This window comes from Symphalangus syndactylus, chromosome 3 (genome assembly GCF_028878055.3).
Source record: "Symphalangus syndactylus isolate Jambi chromosome 3, NHGRI_mSymSyn1-v2.1_pri, whole genome shotgun sequence".
NCBI lineage: Eukaryota > Metazoa > Chordata > Mammalia > Primates > Hylobatidae > Symphalangus > Symphalangus syndactylus.
Genome location: NC_072425.2, coordinates 98,961,163 through 98,975,411, shown reverse-complemented (window position 1 = coordinate 98,975,411; position 14,249 = coordinate 98,961,163).

The window sequence follows — 14,249 nt, the reverse complement described above, 5'->3', positions numbered from 1 at the left end:
TCACATCCTCTCATGGGTACCAAGAATTACCTCATCCTTTCATTACTACAAAACCTAACCTCCATGCCCCTGCGTGTTCTTTCTTGTGCAACCCCGATGGTGATGAAAATGTTCTAAAGTTGGCTATAGTGATAATTGCACATATCTGTGAATATGTGAAACACCATTGAATTGTACATTTTAAGTAGGTGAAGTATACCCTATAAGAATCATTTCCCAATAAAGCTATCTAAAATTATATATGGGCTACTATCAAGAACAGTATTGCAGTAGATTCAAGAAGATTGACACAAATGCACAGATGACTGATCCATAATAGATTATCCAGAAAAGTTAGCAAATTTGGTTTTAGTCCTTGCTTGAAAAAAATTGTTTTCCTAGAAAATATTTATTGGTGGCAGTATTCAAAGAAGACAGAGCTGAATGATCCAGTGGCCTAAATAAATATGGAACTGTTTTTATATGATAAAAAGAAAAAAAAGATAGTTTTCAGAATTTAAGCTCTGAATTAATGTGCCTGCTCATTTTCTTTATCAAAATTTTTCTTGGTTCTTCAAGAGACAAACTATCATCTCTCTTCTGACTTTAACGGTTATCCCACTTCTGATATTACTAGCCTCTTTATAAAATGTAAGCAGAGCTCCCTGAATCAATGCTCTCTTTAATCTTGGAGGTGGCACACTGGGACCTGGATCTACCAGGGCACCACCTGGTCACCTCTGGCAGAAAGCAGCCTTCTCTAGGGCTCCTCAGAGGGCAGCCCAACTGATGCCCACAAGAAGTGATGAGTAACATCTGCTGTCTCCTGTTCTGTCTTAAAATGGTAAGAGTAGACAACGGTGTGTTTTATCATCTGGATGTCCACAAAATCAATGTCAGCATGCAGCCACTGCCCATTACACACAATGAACCAGGAAGCTGTTGAAGAAGCTTCTGTTCCACGCAGCCAAGTTATAACAGCCCACACTCCAGAAAGTTGGGGGTGAGGAAGTCAGACAAGCAGAGCTGGAGGCTGCATCCCGAAAATCTGTCACTATAAATAGTTAATATTCATGGCTAATTTACCCTTTTGGTAGCCACCAAGCTAACTATAGGATGATTCCTCTAACAATGCATATGCATTTAAATGATTGGTCTGAAAAAGTTTAATTATATGTGAAATCATCCGATGGAAAAAAAAAAATTCTAACATTACATTTGTCCATGGAAAGAAAGGAAAAGCTGTTTTTAAAAAGTTTTTGAAACTGATTTCAACTCTTCTAAAATTGAACTGTCCTATAAAATTTGTTTTAATTTTTTTATTACATACTTATGTGAATAACATTGCTTATCAATAATGACTATTGAGAATTTAAAGGTATTATCATTTAAAAGTCTTGATAAGGAATTACATATGGTCATCCTAGGGAAGAAATAATGCTGATATTAAAAATGGTATGCAGCCAGGCACAGTGTAATCCCAGCACTTTGGGAGGCCACGGTGGGTGGATCACCTGAGGTCAGGAGTTCGAGACCAGCCTTGCCAACATACTGAACCCCCCCATCCTGCTAAAAATACAAAAATTAGCCAGGCATGGTGTCACGTACCTGTAGTCCCAGCTACTTGGGAGGCTGAGGCAGAAGAATCGCTTGAACCCAGGATGCAGAGGTTGCAGTGAGCCAAGATTGCACCACTGTACTCCAGCCTGGGTGAGACAGCAAGACTGTCTCAACAACAATAACAACAACAACAACAACAACAACAACGTATGCTTATGAAAAGAAACTCAGGTGTTTTTCATTAAAACATTTTAGGCCGGGTGTGGTGGCTCACACCTGTAATCCCAGCACTATGGGAGGCTGAGGCAGGCAGATCACCTGAGGTCAGGAGTTTGAGACCAGCCTGACCAACATGAAGAAACCCTGTCTCTACTAAAAATACAAAAATTAGCTGGGCATGGTGGCGCATGCCTGTAATCCCAGCTACTCGGGAGGCTGAGGCAGGAGAATCGCTTGAACCCGGGAGGCGGAGGTTGTGGTTAGCCGAGATTGCTCCATTGCACTCCAGCCTGGGCAACAAGAGCAAAACTCCGTTTAAAAAAAAAAAAAAATTAAGATTTTATTTGGGATAGTATGCAAATTCAATAGTTAATATTAATACAGGAGTTATTAAGAAATTATTTTTAGGCAGCTAGAAAAGGTTAAAGTTCTCGGCGCAATTTTCCTTTAATAAGAAGCAACCCCCAAACCATTTCTTCTCTAACAGAAAGCGGCCTGGGAAGTCAGGCATAGATATGCAAACTAGAAGCTTTTATATGTAAATACAGGCAGCTGTACCTGGAAGCCAGGTACATTCAGTCTGGCATCTCCTGCCCTCTTTTTCTTATCACCACGTGTGCCAGCTGTCATGGCAGCCTCCAGATGACACCACGTGTACAGGCATCATGGCGACCAGCCACGTGGAGGCCACGTTTACATAATAAAAGACTAGGGTGGGAGGGCCAGTCTTTTCGTGGGATGTGTAAATGGCACACCTGGTGAAACCAGTCCCCTGGGCCCCATGTAAGTAAATCAATCACCGCCTCCTCAAGCCTCTTTACAAAACCAACCGCATTCCGCTGCAAACGGAAGACCCTCAGGCTACCGACTTTCTCAACATGAGGAAGCTTTTTCTCTCTCTTTTCTTTTTCTATTAAACTTTCTGCTCCTGAACCCACTCCTTATGTGTGTCAGTGTCCTGAATTCTTTCTCGACCAAGACCAAGAGTCAGGGTATATACCCCAGACAATGGAGCCCTTTCAATATCTTACATAATATTTGCTGTATTATAGTATATATTCCTAAAAAATAATTTTAAAAAATTTTCCCATCACATCCCATATAGATGCCTCCAGATGCCACAAAAACTATCATATCTATGTCCTTTTCCTGCCATGACATGAAAAAAGTTAGGAAAGCATTAGTTTAAATCTAATGGCCAACCATTTCAATTATGTCTGTTTCCTATCACCACCCCTACTCTCCCAGTCTTGTCTTTGTCTATCACTCCAATTCCCAATCCTGTTTACCCTGGCATTTTTACAAATTCCCATTCCCAGGATGCCCTGCCTTGCTTGGGACTGTAATACAACTACAATAAATTGATACATAGTCCTTCCATTTCTTATTACCTAAAATTAGTTGGGGATGCATCCTCCCTTTGTAAGACAAGTAAAATCATCTATTATGGATTGAATTGTGTCCCTGCAAAATTCATATGTTGAACCCCTGACCTTCAATATGACTATGTTTCTCAATTTCTCAATATATTGCCTTTAGGGAGGTAATTAAGGTTAAGTGAGGTCATAAGGGTGGAGCTCTAATCTGATAGGATTGGTGTCCTTATAAGAAGAGGAAGAGACACCAGAGATATCTCTATCTCCCTTTCTCTTTCTCTCTCTCTCCACATGCACAAAATAAATGCCCTGTGAGGACACAAGGAGAAGGCAGCAGTCTGCAGGCCAGAAAAGAGGTCTCCCCCAAGGAAGCAAGTTTGCTGACACCTTGATCTTGGACTTCTAGCCTCTATAACTGTGAGGGGGGAAAAATCATGCTGTTTAAGCCTATGGTTTTCTGTTACGGCTGCCCTAGGTGACTAATACACCATCCTGAAGGAACTCCACACTTAGTCACCTGCTACATATTTTGCTGCATCTGATTACATCTTATAATCTTTACATGCATCTTAGAAAAAGAAGCTCCTTTTATATATATATATATATATATATATATATATATATATATATATATATATATAAAAGGGGATCTTGCTAAGTCACCAGGGCTGTGCTGGCCTCCAACTCCTGGCCTTAAGTCATCCTCTCACCTTGGCCTCCCAAAGTGCTGGGATTGCAGGTATGAGCTACCACAGGCCCAACAAAAGCCTCTTATCTCCAAAATAAATCCATTTATCTGTAGCCTTCCTACCACCTCTTCCCATTTAAAGTCCTCTCTGTTTCTCTCTTTCCCACTCTTTCCTTTCTTTCTGGCATTAAGTTACTTTCGGACACTGAATTATTAGTGAAAAGGTTGTTTGGTAGGCAAGAAATCAAAGTGAAGAGAGATGGAGAGTCTTGAGAAAATTTTTGTTCACACAATACAAAATCTGAAGAATTCTCCTATTTCATTACCACACAACAAAGTCAGTTGTGTGGTTATGAAAGCAGTCTTTCCCTCCAGGTTCATTGTCAAACTCCTTTTGAGCCTACTGCACCAACAGTACTAGATTCCCGGACTTTGGTCTTTTCTAGGATCTATGTTTACTTTCACCTTCTGTTAATTAATTTTCATCTAGAGATAAGTAATATAATTATAACTGGTAAATTGTCCATTTACTCTAGTATATGAAGTTGCAATTTAATTATGTTACAGCTGTTTACTATTTAATATGATTTATTTATGCCTGGAGACCCTTATCTATACTCATTGTCTCTATTTCCTGATTTTCCACTCATTCCTCAACTCACTCCACAGACATAGCTCTTGTTATAAACTGCACGTTGCAAGGTTTGGTGGTTATTTTCTGTCCTTTGCTTTTTGACCTTTTCAGCAGCAACAGCGCAATTACCCACCACCACTTTACCTTCTTTTTTCTTTTTTTTTGTCCTTTTATTTCGTTCAGTCCAAAATGTCAACCACTTTATCTCCTTAAAGCGGTTTCCCACTTGGTATCCATTACACTACACTATGTCTCTAGCAGCACCTTCTTGGTCTCATTTTCTGTTCTTCCATCTCAGCAAAAATCTCTAAATGTTGGAGCACTGCCAGATCTGTGCAGGACCTTCTTCTATTCTGTATCTACACTCCCTCTAGGTGACCTTAACCAACCTCCTGCCCTTAAATGCCATCAATATGTGGATGTCTCAGAAATGTTTATCTCCATCCCAGTAGCCCCTCCATGGCACCATACCCACATACCAAGTGCTTACTTGGGCATCTAACAAGTATATCCAACTACCTCCAAGCAGAATTCTTCATTTTCCCACTAATCTTGTTCCTTCCAAGTTTTCAATAGGTCAGTAACATGGTACATCCATTCATTTGGTTGCTCAAGCCAGAAACTAAAGAGTGATGGAAAACACCTTTGCAAAATTATAATAGTAAGATAAATCAGACAGTTGACTTCATCTTGTTTCTGACTTCCAAGCTGTGCTTGGTCATTCGTGGGTGTAGACCAAGCTAACTTTGGGAAGAATTTAGTTTGGAGTTTAACTTGAAAGCAAGGTTAATAACAGTTCCTCCCTAAAACTAACTTCCTCCTTGCTCAAGGACCAAAAACTGCCTTCATAGGACTAACGAAAGGCCACAAGAATAAAATTATGAGAGATGTCTGAATTCTGCTAAGAAGTAGTCATATTTTCTATAACCCCTTACTGCTCAGGAGTTATGTGGCCATAAGTCACAAGATTTGTGACTTCCCCAATTGTTCCCATAGATAACATCACTATTGTAGAACCTAAGATTGGTTTTTCGAGCTTTCAGACTGACCCCACCTGGATTCATGACTCACGACTCAACTGATTCTGTGGCCCAACCCAGAGGTGGACTTAGCACATGAAGACAGTTTTCCACACCCCTGTGATTTCATTCCCAAGCAATCAGCAGCACCCATTCCCTAGCCCCCTTCCCACCAAATTGTCCAAAAATAACCCTAACTTCTGAGTCTTCAGGGAGACTAATTTGAGTGAAAACTCTAGTTCACATGGCTGTGGCCAGCCACATGCCAATTAAACTCTTTCTCTACTACAATGCCATGGTCTCAGTGAATTGATTTTGTGAAGCAGGCAGAAAGAACCAATCAGGCAATTACATCATCATTGGTCTTTCTCTTTCTTTCTCTCTTCCATTTATCGTCAAGTCCTATTGCTGCTAGTTCCATATTATATCTAAAATCCACCCTCTTCTCCCCACCTCCACTGCCATCACCCTAGTCCAAATGTCATTGCCTAGTCAAGATTGTTAAAAGTGCTCCTAGCTAGTTTCCTTGCTTTCACTCTTGACCTCTCCCATCCATTCTCCAAACAGCAATCAGGTTGTTCTCTGAAAAATAGAGGAGCAGATAATATCACTTCCTGAATACAAAGCTTTTTATTGGCAGCATAAAATTCAAACTCTTTATCCTGGTTTGGCTCCTACTTCCTTTCCCACTTCTTTTTGTTGCAGTTTTCCTTGTGGCTGCATTCTATTCACAAGGGCTTCATTTGGTTCTTGTTCTTTTTTTTTTTCTTTTCTTTTTTTTTTTCCCCCATTTTCAGTAGAGACAAGGTTTCACCATGTTGGCCAGGCTGATCTCAAACTCCTGGCCTCAAGTGATTCACTGCCTCCACCTCCCAAAGTGCTAGGATTACAGGTGTGAGCCACCACACCCAGCCCATTTGGTTCCTCTTCTAAGCTGCAACGTCTTTGCATTTGCTGACACTTGTGGCTATAAAGGTATTCCACCAGATTTTCCCTTTGCCAGCTAATTTCTGCCCTTTTGGTTTCAGCTTATATGACTCCCCTTACAAAAAATGACCCTTATGACCCAATTCATAAGTCTTCCTACCTCTTCTTTGCCCTCTGTGTTGTACTCCATCTTATCATCTTGCACATCTCCTTCATAGTACTTACCACAACATATAACTATTTGTTTATCTGACTCCCTGAATAACAGGGACATCCTGTCTTATCATTGTACATCCCTAGTCTCTATCACAGTGCTTGACATTCAATAAATATTCATTGACTAAATGAATAGATGAATAAATAAATGAATGCCATTCTGAGCCCAAACCCTTCCAAGTCTGTAACTGACAGACATGGAAATTCTTAAAGCTCATTCTCACATTCACTAAGTTCAGAGACGGTAATTTCTACTTGTGGCTAATTTGCATTCATTGCCTATATGTTCTTCAAAATTTCATTCTCAGGAAGTAATTTTATCTTATGCATTACCTCTACTACCACATGCACATCTAGATACATATATATACTCACTAAAACCAAGAAGGCATTTGTTGTTAAATTTATGGTTCAAAGGCAGATCCTGTTATCCTTTGGATCTGATTTATTTTCTGGATCTCTTTCCAAACATCTACTTTTATAATTTTTATATTGATTTTATTTGTTCAACTTTTTATATATTTTAGTACCTTAAGCCCCCACAATATCTTTTATAAATGAAAAGCCTGACCAGCTGCTTATAAAACCAGTTTGTCTTCTTAGGCATAGAGCTAGTGTGTCAGTCTTTAGTGGTGTTCATTAAATATTTATGACTCTCTGACTTACAGATACAGGGTCAGTTGCTCTTTCCTGCCACTTTGATTTTAGGCATAGCCATATAACTTGCATTGGCCAATGAAAGAAAGAGGAAGTAGCAGTTGCCATTATTGGGCAGATGCCTTAAGAGTCAAATTTCCTTCCCACTAATGCAGTGATGGTGCGGGGGCAGGACAGCGAGAGTTCCTGGGACACAGGACTTTTTGTTTTAAAACCAAAACAGTTCCAAGAAAAACTGCCCTGGTTTGATTGGAACTAATGGGGGTTTCTAGGATACGGGGTTTTCAAGAGTAAACCTGGGAAAGATCCAAGCAAACTGGAATTATTTATTTACTCTGTGATTCTGAAAAAAGTATTTAGATGAAATTTACAATAGCCTTGATTCCAGAGTGAATATGAAGAGAAACTCTCACTCAACCCACACTAAGCATGTAGCATCAAAGAAAAATAAATTTTGGTTGAGTGAACCACTGAGATTTGGTAGTTTTTGATTCTATATCACAATCTGACCTCCCTTAAGAAATGCATAAATAGGTACTAACTGGACAGGTGCTGCCATAACAACAAAACCTAACACATGTGGCATTATGTCCAGGCAGCAGGTGATGAGGAAGTCTTTTCAGAGACTGAAAACATGGTTTTTCAATACTATCCCATGGCAAAACTTTGATAATGTTGCCAACTGAAATAAATGAAAGATGATATACCTACTGAACTTGTGGCCTTAAGGGAAAAGGTAGAACAGAGAAGTTTAGCAGTGTGTTGGTTGCAGCTGACTATATTCAATGAGGTATTACAAGAAAATGAAAAGCTCATGGAAATAATCGGCTGGTAATAAGTAGGAATATACAATTTAGAGAGAATGCACAAATTCAGTGATTTGTAGGGTCAGAAGTAACTCTCCTCAAATACAAGTTGTGAAAGGTAAAACAGAAAAGATCTTTGAGTAAGAAAGAATGATTGAAACTCAGCCTTTGGAAGAGAGATCGAACCTAAGAGTTGTAAATAATTTTCCCTGACTCAGGGAAAATAAATTAAAGGTGTGCTTTTGCTCCTGAAGTCTGATAAATCCAAGGTACTCCAATTAAGTTAAGACACAAAGAGAGAATGATGAGAGTGATAGAGTAATAGAGAGATGGAGAAAAAGCACATACGGATGAGAAAGAAAAGATACATAATACATCTAAGTATGCTGCAAAAAAACTGTGAGTATGTCATTGATACATGGAAATAACTGGAATCTGATTAAAATTCTATTAAGCTTACAAGAGCATTTTTCTGTCAAATAAATTATGAACCAAGACTAGAAATATCTGTGATTATTTGAAACTTAGACTGACCCTTGACCTCCACCTTCTTTGAACAGCAAGCAGGTTAAAAAAAAGCTATTCAGACTCCAAGAAGGGCATGTTCTCCAATGTCAATTTTAGATGAAATCAGGAAGAATAATAGTAAGAAAGAATTTTTTTTTTTTTTTTTTTGAGACAGGGTCTCACTATGTCACCCAGGCTGGAGTGCTGTGGCACGAACACAGCTCACTGCAGCCTTGACCACCTAGGCTCAAGATATCCTCCTGCCTTAGCTTCCCAAGTATCTGGGACTACAGGCATGTGCCACCATGTCTGGCTAATATTTAAATTTTTTTGTAGAGACAGGGTCTCACTTCATTGTCCAGGCTGGTCTCGAAATCCTGGGCTCAAGCAATCCTCTCACCTTGGCCTCCAAAACTTCTGGGATTCGCCTGGCCGGAAAAATCTTTAAAGAGGAAGACCTCTAATGCTCAATGACGTTGAACTTTTTTTCCTGTGACTGTTGGCCACATTTATGTCTTCTTTTGAAAAGTGTCTGTTCATGTCCTTTGCCCACTTTTTTATGGGATTTTTTTCTTGTAAATTTGTTTAAGTTCCTTATAGACACTTGATATTAGACCTCGTTGCTGATGAGGTTGTGGAGAAAAAGGAACAGTTATACACTGTTGGTAGGAGTGTAAATTACTTCAGCCATTGTGGAAGACAGTCTGGCGATTCCTCAAAGACCTAAAGACAGAAATACCATTCGACCCATCAATCCACTGGGTATATACCCAAAGGAGTATAAATCATTGTATTATACAGACACATGTATGGGCTAGGTGCAGTGACTCACACCTGTAAGCCTAGCATTTTGGGAGGCCAAGGCCGGTGAATCACATGAGGCCAGCAGATCACTTGAGGCCACGGGTTCAAGATCAGCCTGGCCAACGTGGTGAAAACACATCTACTAAAAATGCAAAAATTAGTCTGGCATGGTGGCACACACCTGTAATCTCAGTTACTTGGGAGGTTGAGGCACAAGAATCTCTTGAACCCAGGAGACGGAGGTTGCAGTGAACCGAGATTGTGATCCAGCCTGGGTGACAGAGCAAGACCCTGCCTCAAAAAAAAAAAAAAAAAAAAAAAAAAAAAAAAAGACGTGTATGTGTATGTTCATTGCAGCATTATTCACAATAGCAAAGACATGGAATCAACCTAAATGCACATAAATGATAGACTGGATAAAGAAAATGTGAATACTATGCAGCCATAAAAGAGAATGAGATAATATCCTTTGCAGGGACATGGATGGAGCTGGAAGCCAATATCCTTAGCAAACTAACACAGGAACAGAAAACCAAATGCTGCATGTCCTCATTTATAAGTGGAAGTTAAATGATGAGAACACATGAACACATAGAGGGAAACAACACGCACTGGGAAGTGGAGGGTAGGAAGAGGGAGAGGATCAGGAAAAATAACTAATGGGTACTAGGCAATACCTGAGTGATGAAATAATCTGTACAACAAACCCCCATAACACAAGTGTATCTATGTAGCAAACCTGTACTTGTACCCCTGAATTTAAAATAGAAACTAAGAAAAAAAAAAAAAGAGACCTGAAAGCCACAGAGAACAATGAACTGGGCGGCACCTCCCGGAAAGCAGATTGACCTAATCAAGGAACATTAAGCTATGCCTAAGGTAGGGAATCTGCTTACCACATGGAGAGATTTCATGGACCAGGGACTACTGTGTGGTCCCATTTTTCCTCTTTCTGAATGGTAATATTTATTATGGTTATCCCGTCCCTGTCATATCCTTGTATATTGAGTTTATGGGATGTAAACAGCTTCTACTATAGTTCTTAAGTCTCTGGATCAAGAGGAACTTTATCCAGATCAAACTTAGAAATTACTGCACATCACTCCCTATAGATAAAATTCTGTTACTGAAGCCAGTGAAGTTTTTGTTGTTGCTTTTTACTGTAGCATAACCTAGCCAACTTGACTGATACAACTGAAGTACATATTCCAGTCTCCCTTGCAGTTAGCTTTGGACATGTGAATGAGTTATTGTCTAAGGAGTATGACAGAAGTGATATGAATGAACCAATTTCAGACATGGTCTATAAAACCTCACATGTAGCGGGGCTGGGCGAGGTGGCTCACGCCTGTAATCCCAGCACTTTGGGAGGCCGAGGTGGGTGGATCATCTGAGGTCAGGAGTTTGAGACTAGCCTGGCCAACATGGTGAAATCCCATCTCTACTGAAAATATAAAAATTAGCCAGGCATGGTGACGGGTGCCTGCAACCCCAGCTACTCAGCAGGAGAAAAGCTTGAACCTAGGAGGCGGAGGTTGCAGTGAGCTGAGATAGCACTATTGCAATCCAGCCTGGGTGACAGAGCGAGACTCTGTCTCAAAAAAACCAAAAAACAAAACACACACACACAAAAAACCCAACAACAACAAAAAACACCTCCCATGCATGATCTTCCTTTCTCTTTAATGAATTGCCAAATTAATGCAGAGAATTCTAAGCCCTACAAGAGGGTAGAACCACACCACAGAAAGTTGCCTGAATAATCCCATATTGAAAGCTTTCTGCCAATCAAAAAAACCTGTTTTTGAACTTCACTAAATTCTATTGTGTTAAACCATGGAGATTTGGGGGTATTATGGACTGAATGAATTCCCCCAAAATTCATATGTTGAAGCCCTACCCCCTAAAGTTGTGGCAATTAAGATGGAGCATTTGGGGGGTAGTTAGGGTAAGATGAAGTCATGAGGGTGGGTCCCTCATGCTGGGATGAGTGCCCTTGTAAAAAGGAACACCAGAGAGTTCTCTATCTCTATCTCTCTCTGTCATGTGATAACACATAGAGAAGGTCGCCATCTGCAAGTCAGGAAAAGAGCCCTCACCAGAAACTGAACCATGTGGAGAACTTAATCTTGGATTCCAGCCTCCAGAACTGTGAGAAAATAAATTTCTGTTGTTTAAGTCACCCAGTCTATGTATTTTGTTATGCCAACCCAAGCTGACTAACACAGGAAGATTTATCTCTTTTAACAATTAATGTTTCCCTAACAAATACATGTAATATAAGTTATTTTTTAAATAGCCTTTCAGTTGGACTTCCTAATTCTTGTGTCTCTTCTGTGCAATTCAGCATGTACAACTATGCCAGATGAATCTCTCAAAAGCAAATCTCTGATTGTGTCCATTATAAATATTCCTCTTCAGCTACCACGTAAAATCCCAGAATCCAATCTTATCTTTCATTCCTTTCTTGATCTGTCCTCAACACATACTTTCAGTCTTATCTCTTGCTATCAGATTACATATCCTATGCTACAAACTGTATACCTTATAAACCTTGTATCCCTATTGTTTTCCCACTTCCCACAACATAATGCAGAAAGCAGATGTGAGCTATACACCAATCACCAAGGTAATCAATTAACTGAGTTTGAGTGCCCTTTCCTCTCCACTCCCTCCGTGCCCATTCACATGTATACCTCCCCAGCCACTTTTCCACAAGCAACATAAATCACCAGAAGATAATGAAATCTTTGGTAGGGAAGAAAGATTACATTTCCTCCTCTATGAGGGCTGGCATTTTAGCACAGTGGTTAAGTGTTTGTGCTCTGGAGTTACCCTGCTTGGTTTCAAATCCTAGTTCAGTAATTTGTGGTCTCTGTAACCATAGGTAATTTACTTAACTCTAACTTTCTCAACTGTTAAAGATGGATAAAAATAACCCAAAAGCAATGAACAAAGCAAGCTACAGTTAAGGCAAGCTAAGCCACTCCCATCAGGTTGCAGATTTGTAAAGCTAGATTATTTTGCCAATGACTTTGGGACTCAAAATAATTGACACTTTTTTGTGGTCTGCCCCAACAAGGATTGCTACAAGTAGAGAGGAGCTTGCCAGAGAAGAGGCATAATATAGTGGGAAAAGAATTAATTTGGGAAGCTATGTAGACTTGGATTCAAATACTTGCTCTTAAAGCTAATAGCATGACTTTGAAAAATTTATTCTGTTTGCCTTCCTGAACCTTATTTTTCTTATATGAAAATGGGGAAAAAATAGAAGCTCAATAGGACTGATGGGAGGATAAAAAGTGAGATAACCCCTGTAAATAGCCTTGCACATTTAAACACAAGTCCTTTCTCTCCCCCTCCCTATTCATTACAGAAGCAAGAGCAAAATTAATCCTTTTAATTCCTTAAGCTTCCTTTTTTATCCCTAGCAATCTGATTATTCAATGTTTCCCCATGTTCTTTGCTTTCTAAGCATTTCTTTCCTAATACAGTCTTTCATTAGGTGTGTGCTTTTAAGAAGCAATATAAATTAGCTAAAATGTGCTTTTGTTTTCTTTCTGGTGAACAAATTCTCACTGCATTCTAATAAATAAATCGCACCTGCACTTGTTTATGATCTGTGATCATGTCTAAATATTGATATACCAGCAAATACCATACTCATTTCCTTTTCCTGGAAACATTTATTTGAACTCAAAATTATACTTATTTGAAACTTGAGCACAAAACTAGAATTACAATCATTTTTTGTACCAATACGAGCCAATAATATGATCCATTTTGTTTACTTGTTTCTGAATCTGAAAATTAATAATAGGCATCTATTTCTTACTTCTCCATGGCATAACTTATTCTCTTTATCCATTAGGTTCTTTGTTTTATTTGCCTGCAGTAATGAAACTAAAAGAAGAGGACATTTCATGCTCATAGTCATTTTGCTTCATTATGAAAAACAAGTCTATAAATTTATTCATGACTGTTAGGCACTGTGGGATTCTAGTTTAAAAAAAGAGGGTGTATATTGCCACATTATAATGATAAAGTATAAATGCCTACATATATTATTTTTCTAGAGTAATTCAAATTAATAGCTTCCATCTAGAAACATCACATAAGGCGTCTACATGGTAAACAATTATCAGTAATTAGGGTTTCTTCAACAGCTATTTTATTGCTGTTTTATATATGATCCCTTAGGTGCTTATAAGAAAACACTTTACTACATTTTATTTTCATTTTAATAACCTATAAGTACTTCAGTTTCCACTTCTAAACATTCATTCAAAATTCAGTTGCCATCTACAAATTAAATTATACTATCACTGATAAAATGTCTATACATCAAAGCTTCTGCAATTGCTTTATATTCAATATACTCAATCACTGAATACTTGTAGACCTATTACATACCAGGTACTGTCAGGCCCTGGTGATACAGTGATAAGCAAAATAGAGACAGACCTTGTTTACATATATATATATAGAAAACCTAAGTGCTGCACTCAAGATGTGTGTAATAGAGAAATAGGAATTTTTTTTTTTTTTTTTTGAAACAAAGTCTGGCTCTGTCGCTCAGGCTGGAGTGCAGTGGCACCATCTCGGCTCACTGCAAGCTCTGCCTTCCGGGTCCACACCATTCTCCTGCCTCAGCCTCCCGAGTAGCTGGGACTACAGGCGCCCACCACCACGCCCTGCTAATTTTTTTGTCTTTTTAGTAGAGACAGGGTTTCACTATGTTGGCCAGGATGGTCTCGAACTCCTGACCTCGTGATCCGCCCACCTCAGCCTCCCAAAGTGCTAGGATTACAGGCTTGAGCCACCGCGCCCGGCCTTTATTTTTTTTTTTAAGACAGG